The sequence below is a fragment of the Serinus canaria genome, chromosome 19 (assembly GCF_022539315.1).
Source record: "Serinus canaria isolate serCan28SL12 chromosome 19, serCan2020, whole genome shotgun sequence".
NCBI lineage: Eukaryota > Metazoa > Chordata > Aves > Passeriformes > Fringillidae > Serinus > Serinus canaria.
The window spans coordinates 1,895,262-1,903,090 of record NC_066332.1 but is presented as its reverse complement, the minus strand read 5'-3'; positions in this window follow the sequence as shown (position 1 = coordinate 1,903,090).

Genomic DNA, 7,829 nt, shown 5'->3' with positions numbered 1-7,829 from the left:
GGCGGAAGGGGCGGCGGGCGCGGCCCGGGCTTCGCCGCGCCCCCTGCGGCCGGCGGGTGGGAGCGCAGCGGCCGCGGAGATCCAAAACCGCGACAGAGCCCGGGCGGGACGGACCGGGACCCACCGGGACTCTTCGGTCCTGCTGCTGTCCCTGTGCTGCCACCACAACAATCACCCCTAGGCATCCCTGGCAGCGCTGTCCGAACGCTCCGGGAGCTCCGGCAGCTTCGGGGCCGTGCCCGTTCCCTGGGGAGCCCGGGCAGTGCCAGCACTCCCGGGGAAGAGCCTTTCCCTGATCTCCCGCCTGACACAACTTCAGGCCGGTCCCTCGGGTGCTGTCGCTGCTCAGCAGAGAGCTCGGGGTCTGCCCCTGCTCTCGCCCTTACGAGGAAGGTGTAGAGAGCCATGAGTGTCCCCCGAGTCCGCTCCACCACATGCGCTCCAAAAAAGCTTCACACAGAGCTCAGCCCCGCAAGTAGGATGCAGAACGGAAAGCACAAGATTGCTCCCCTTGCTCCAGGAACCCCCCTGGCTGTTACTCATCCCTCCTGTCCCTCCCTGCTCAGGAACCCCACTGTTACTCAGACCCCCATCTTTCCCTGCTCCTTGCTTTCGTCCCTGTTTTCCCACCCGATTCCCACCGATGACCCCTCTGGAATCGCACATCCCGGCACCGTTTTGTGCTCGTGACCATTTAAGACGTTTCCTTCACACTGTAGGGGTTTGTGCATTTCGTTTTTATAGCTGAAATTCCAGCCATGGTTTTACTGCCAGCTCCCAGAGCCCCTTCATACTACAGCGAAAATCACCACGGAATTTTGCAGAAATACTTGCCTGGAGATAATTGCTTGGCTTAAGGACTGCAAGCCCTTTGGATTTCTTTCCATCAACCACATTAAAGTCAGCAGTATTTAAAAAATAAAAAGGATATCATCGAAGCTTTGGGTTCCTGGAGAGCTGAGGGATTTGCAAACCTGTTACAACCATTAATGAATTAATCCTCACTAATCCAATCAGGTAAGGATCCCTTCCTACTTTACAGGTGTTTATACCCTCAGATCAATCACCAGATCATCAACCCCAATATAGAATTGCTTTAAAAATCTGACCATGAAGTTTCATAACAGTATTTTATATAAGTATATTGGGCATTTCAACAGTGTGTGAAGGAGACAAAGAGCAATTTGAGCTTTATGCAATCCCCAACATCACAATGTATCACTATTTCCCTCTGAATTAGCATAAAACCACGGGCATGACACATGAATTGCCAGGCCTGCACTGCCACCCACATTGCAGGAGATTTTTAATTACAAAATAACCAGAAAACAAACAAACTGCCTTAAAACTGTCAACCAAAAAAAAAGATAAAATAACATTGTCAGACCAGTGCCATTGCAGGGACAGCTAAAGCTCTTTGCTTCCAAAAAAGTGCAATATCCCTATTTCATAGGTGGATAAATGTAGCCAGAGATGTTGTCATGTGAGGAGCAGCCTCATTCAATAAAGGCAATGCTTTCCTAAATAATTTTGAGTGGAAAAAAAACCACAAGCTACTCCAGGAACAGAAGCACACAGACGGGCTCCTACCCCTACTCTTTACAGAAACATCCTTTAGGTAGTCTGGTAAAAAGAAGGAAACAAAGGAAAAAAACCCAATTATTATGGAAGAAACTCCTTTTCAAACCCTAAGGTATTTCTGTCTTTTTATATCCAAGTATTGCTTTTGCCTCCCAAGTGAAAAAGTGCCTCATTTCTGTCAATACTCCTACAGTCAAGACAACAGCCATATAAATCCTACCTACATTCACAAATGCAATCAAATTACAATACATTAAAGATGTTTTTGCCTGCAACAACTACACTCTCCAAACTGCTGTTGGAAAAGCAAAGTGCTTCAAGATTTACAGGGCACACAACCAGCAGATCCTGCAGCAACTCAAACCATATTTCCTCGTTTTCTTCTGAAGTCCTTCAGCTCACAAAAAATCCCTTCAACTACACCAGACCCTCACAGAAATAGGAACATATAAAAGTCAAAGATGTAGGGAGAAAAATTTCCAATAAAGATGAAGTTTGAGGCATGGAGAAAAACTTTGAATAAAGATGAAGCTTGACAGAAAGTGCCACTGCCATTTCCAAGCCCCATGACCTAAGGAACAGGTAATAACTGAAGGTGAATTTAGCAATTTTTATGCACCCTTGATGCTTTTATAAAAACGGGGAGTGCTTTTCTTGGTTTATGATTACAGGAAGCAAATGCTAAGCAGAAACTGCCCGTGGTTCCTCAGCTATGTATTTCTGCTGCAGAAGTCTGGTTAAACCACTCACAGCTAAAAGCTTTTTTTATGTAAGAATTAAATTAATGTCACATAAAATGTTTCTAACCCAATCACAATCAGATACTTACTTGATTTAATGATACCTTATCCTCATTTTGTCTAACAGCTGCTGAAAAAAAATCCACCTCAGAATGCTCTGACTTAAATCATTTCTCAAAATTAAAGGCAATGATTCCTCTTGTGATGAAAAGTTCAGTTTTTCTTCCAACTAGGGCTTAAAAACAACCCTCAAACAGGCTTAATTTAAATTAGTTCTATTTTTTACAGAATTCTATCTCCTCAGCTGCATCAGACAATCAAAAGAAGCAAGCCAGGTACATTTAAATTCTTCCTAATTCCCCATCCCAGTGTGCTGCTGGGTGAGCAGCATCCTGCCCTCTCTTCCCTGGCACCTTTAAAGATACTCCAAGTTATATTTTGCAAAAGCCATGACTCATTTTGTCTGACAGATGAAATATATGTAATTATCAACACGTGAAAATTCACATCAGCTTAATGGCAGCCACAGAAAATTTCATCATTTAGGTACAAAGTTATTAATTATGGGACAGCAAAAAGCAGCAGTGCCCACCTGGCTTTGGCAAACCCACCTTCTTAAAGCCTTTTCCACCGGCAAACCATCTCAGCATTTGGGGACTCACCTTCATATCTTACTGCTTACAGACACCTCAGAATGTTTCTCCTTCCCCCAGCCCCTAATTAAGCTCCTAATTAAGCTCCATCAGCCCAGCTGACAGTGCCCAAAGGTTGTTACACCTCTTGCATAGCCCATGTGAAATGTGCCAATCATCTCAGCAAGGGGCTCAGATAAAGCATGGAAATCTCTTGTAAAAGAGGAAACTAAAAGTGAACAACAGGCACATTTTTAAAGGTTTTTCCCAGCCAGGGAAGGAAGGTGGGACCTGACCCCACAAGGAGTTAACAGCCCTGGGTCTAATGGAAAATGTGAATTTCTCCATTTGCCTTGAGGTCTGACAGCAAGGGCACTGGTTTCACATCTCATTCAGAATGGGACCCTGAACTGATGTATATGAAAACCAGAAATGAAAATGTATTTATCTGTGTTGCAGTAAACATGAAAGGAAAGGAAAAAAATTTTAAAAGATCTGACAAGTTCATGTGGATGCTCTGCATTTAGCTCTTGTTTTAGAGCAACAGTCTGTTATGTTGGCTCCTCTACAGTTTAATGATTTCCTGTTAAGAATTTAAAATTAGAAGCCTCCAACAACTTCCCCATAAACTATTTTCAAGGTTCCTTTAATATCCACATCAAGGAGATATAGTAGGTTCATATGTTATCCATGTCAGTTTGCTTCCTTCCCACTTCAAAATAAGCATATTGTAAGGAAATTCAGCAGGTTTTTATTGTTTTCTTGGAACCTCTTTTTCCACTAACTATGCCCAGCTATAGTAATTTAAAAAATAAAGCTGTCCACATAAACAAGCTCACATTTAACCCATGACAAAACAAGAACTGCTGGTCCAATCAGAAAATCCTAAACTGTGCTAGATAATGATCAAAATCTTAATTTCCCATTGATGAGGTAGCTCAAGTTTTCAACTCCATCCACACTGAATTTCCTCTTTGTTACCACATGAATTTTACAAGCTTTTACAGCTTTTTGCTCTCTGACAAGTATCTTACCTTTGGGGAAAGCATACAAACAACATTTTTTCACTGGCAGCACATTAAATAGATTCCATATTTTTCATCCAGGCTTTCTGGAACCATATTCCTGGAAAAGAAAAACATATAGTGCTTATTTATTTACTAAATCATTTGAGACAGGCCTTAAAGGCAGAGCACCTGCAGGGCTCCCCTCTCAGTTCCTCACTGGGTCAGTGAGAGGGCTCCAAACACAAATCACCACTTCCCTGACAAAAATCACCCCCCAGATCCACCCACCAGAAATGCTCCTGATGGGAGCACTTCCTAACTGGTTCCAGTTACAAACGAGTCAGGTGAAGCTGCAGGTGATTTAACCTGACCTGAGGTCACAGCAGTGAGAACAAAGCAGAAGGAGAGACAATTCTGTTGCTTCCTGCATGGGCTTCAATGAACATGCAGCTCCTAATTTGGCTGAAATATAAATCTGTGAGTACAACAGGGGAAAAAAAAACTATTTTCAGTTTGAAGCTCAGTTACAGAGTTAAAAATTGTGAGACAAAGACAACACTGCTGCTTTCTACAGTAATTTTCAGACCAAATTGACTTGTTAGTGATCCATCCACATCTGGGAAAGAATCATGGAATGGTTTGAGTTGGAAGGGACCTTAAAGCTCATCTCATTCTCACCCCTGCCATGGGCAGGGACACCTTCCACTGTCCCAGGCTGCTCCGGTCCCTTCCAACCTGGCCTTGGGCACTTCCAAGGATCCAGGAGCAGACACAGTTGCTCTGGGCAGCCTGTGTCACCCTCCCAGGGAGGAATTTCTTCCCAAAATCTAACCTAAATCCACCCTCTGTCAGTGTGAAGCCATTCCCTGGGCCCTGTGGAAAGAGTTCCTCTCCCTCTCTCTTCAGGCACCTTCAGGTGATGGAAGGCTGAAGCTGGGTCACCCTGGAGTTTCTCTTTTCCAGGGTGAGCAATCCCAGCTCTCAGCCTTTCACGGAACAGCTTCTGCCAGCAGAGGGGAGCTTCAGCAGCTCACTAGTGTCCAGAAATAAAAACTCAATACCAATACCTGGTGGGGATTTGGGTTTTTTAAGGGTTTTGAGCTTTTTGGTGGGGCAGAACATCACCAGGCTCCACTCCCACTCTCCTGAAACCACACAGCCATGTCTGCAGATGTAAAATCTCTTTCATATGAGCACACAGGGAGCTCTGACAACCCCAGAGGCTGTTTGATCTCTGAGGGCAGTTTGGTTTGGTTTTTTTTTTTTTTCACAATAACCACCATTAGATTTTCTTTCTACATTTACCCCTTGTGATCCTTGCCTACATCCCCTTCCCCTGCAGTGACACCCAGATGTCCCACACTCCAGATTCTGTGCATGTGAGGGGCTCAGGCACCCAGCTGCATCTTCAAAAGCTCAGATGGCAGCAGCCAGACTGACTAAAAGCTTTTCCCCAAACAACATCCATCCCCTCTCTGCTCTCAGACATTGGCAGTGTGTGGAAAAGTCCTTTAACTGTTTCTCCATAAAAAAAAAAAAAAAAAAAAGACAAAAGGAAAGAGAAAGATACCAACAAAGATAAGAATATCCATCAGAAGTTGTGCCAGCAAGCACTGGAAGGATTTTCCAACATCTGCAATGATTAATGAGTGATTGCATTAAAATAATTTACGGATGTGAAAAACACATTACTGAATGGAGCTGCTTTGTTAATAAGCTCACAATATGGTTTAAGGGGGGAAAAAAGGAATTAAACGTAACAGCTAAGGAGGAACCAATTATTCAATAAAATAGTCTGCTGTAAGTCAGTTGTTTTGCTAAATATTATTTTGATGCTTACCTGCTATTTCAACATGGTAACTGAAGACTCCACCTCAGTCCAACTCTCTGTAACACCTTTAACAACAAAAAACTGCTTATGATAAACGAACATCAAATTGGTCAATGTACAAATACAACAAACTATGCAGTGTTAATAAAAAACAAGTGTTTGTATATTTAAATTCTATCCCTATGTAGAGACTAAATTGCTTTTGCCATGAAGACAATTTTTCAGGCTACACCAAAATAAGTTACAGACTGAATACATAACACACTCCAGAGAAACTTTATATACCATTCTTCCTTCACAGATATATTTATTTCTTTTTCTGAAGGGGCACACTCTAGGTTTGTCTGCAAAAAATTGCTAGGCAGTTGAAGGAGCAGCTTAGCTCCTTTTTCCAAACAGAGTAATTTTATCAAGAAGATTAAGTCCATTACCATAGTACTTGAGAAGCATATTTACCTTCACTACTTTTTTTAAGAAATCTTACTAGACACTTTATTTTAAAGTAAAACAAAGGGTATTATAAATTAAAAAAATAACCTTTTTAGTACATTATCAATACTTTTTTCTTCATGCATTGAAAAAAACCCTGTTCTTTCCTGCTTTTAATAAACCTCCAACCTTCCCAAACCAGGCCTCTAAAAATAACTGGGCTAAATAGCCTCGACCCCCGGGAGGGGCTAATTGCCAACAGGATTCCCTCAGCTGTATTCCCTCAGGTGAAATAAATCCTCCTCATTTCAGAAAATAAATTTAAAAAAAAAAAACCTGAAGCCACTAAAAGGCAAAAAAAAAAAAAAAAAAAAAAAAGGACAAAACAATCTTCCATGGTCTGTTTATCTCACATTCCTTTCTCATTCCTTTCTTCCCACCCCATAACACTTCTTTGTGCAAGTAAAGGACAAAGAATAATGTCCTCTCACAAAAATGGGGGAAATAGCAACAACTTGGGTTTTAAAACTAACGTGCCCAAAGCAAAACAGCAGGAGCTCTGCCTCCTATAATTTTTTAAAATTAAAAAGAACCGTAGCAGTCCTGTGTTAGCTAAGAAAACACCAGCAACAGAAATTTCATATATTATATGAAATATTATAATAATGACATTTCTTTCACAGCTAGGATTATTATATCCTGTAACAGCAAACTCCAGGTGCCCAAATAGTGCTGACACGAGCTGCCAACACACCTGGAGGTCATGGAAAGCCCAATATTAGCTGGGTGTCAGCCCAGGTGAGCTGTAAATTATATTTACACCCTGTGAGGAGTTTGGGCTGGGTGGGGCTCAGGGTGTGAGGGGTGATATTTGATCTTTGGTGCTCAGCCCCAGAGGATGAAGCCTCTTGGGTGATGTGGTCTGTGGGGGTCAATCCCACCTCACTCCCCATGGCTGCCTGCAGGGATTCACAGAATCCAGAGGTTGGGAAGGAGCTTTAAAGCCCATCCAGTCCAAGGCAGAGTCAGGAGCGTGTCCAGGTGGGTTTGGCATGTCTCCAGAGGGGGAGATTCCATTTGCTCCCAGGGCTTTACCTCCCTCATGCAAAGTTCTTCCTCGCGTTGGGGTGGAACTTGTGTTTTAGCTTAAGGCCATTGCTCCTCGTCCTGTCGCTGGGCATCACCGCAGAGTTTGGCACCATCCTCTGACAGCTCTGAAAGGCTCATTACGCCTTAACGAGCTCCTCTCTCTGTCTTCTCCAGACTAACCAGGCCCAGCTGCCTCAGCCTCTCCTCATCAGGGAGCTGCTCCGGACCCTCCATAAAACCCCACCCCACAGCGCTCCCCTGCTTTCCCCCTGGGTCTATTCCCTCACGATGTCCTGGCACCGCCGCTGCCGCCTGGGCAGGGCTGTGGGACCGCGGGGTGTGAGAGGGAGCAGGCAGGGAGCTGAGAGCTCCGGGGCGAGATGGAGAGCGGGAGGACAGGGGGATGAGAGCCAAGGGACTATGAGGGGGATAGCGAGGCAAAGTGGGCAGAGCTGCGGGAGCCGCTGGGTGTAAGACGTGCAGGGCTGCGGGCGCCCCGTGAGGCGGAGCGGGCAGGGCT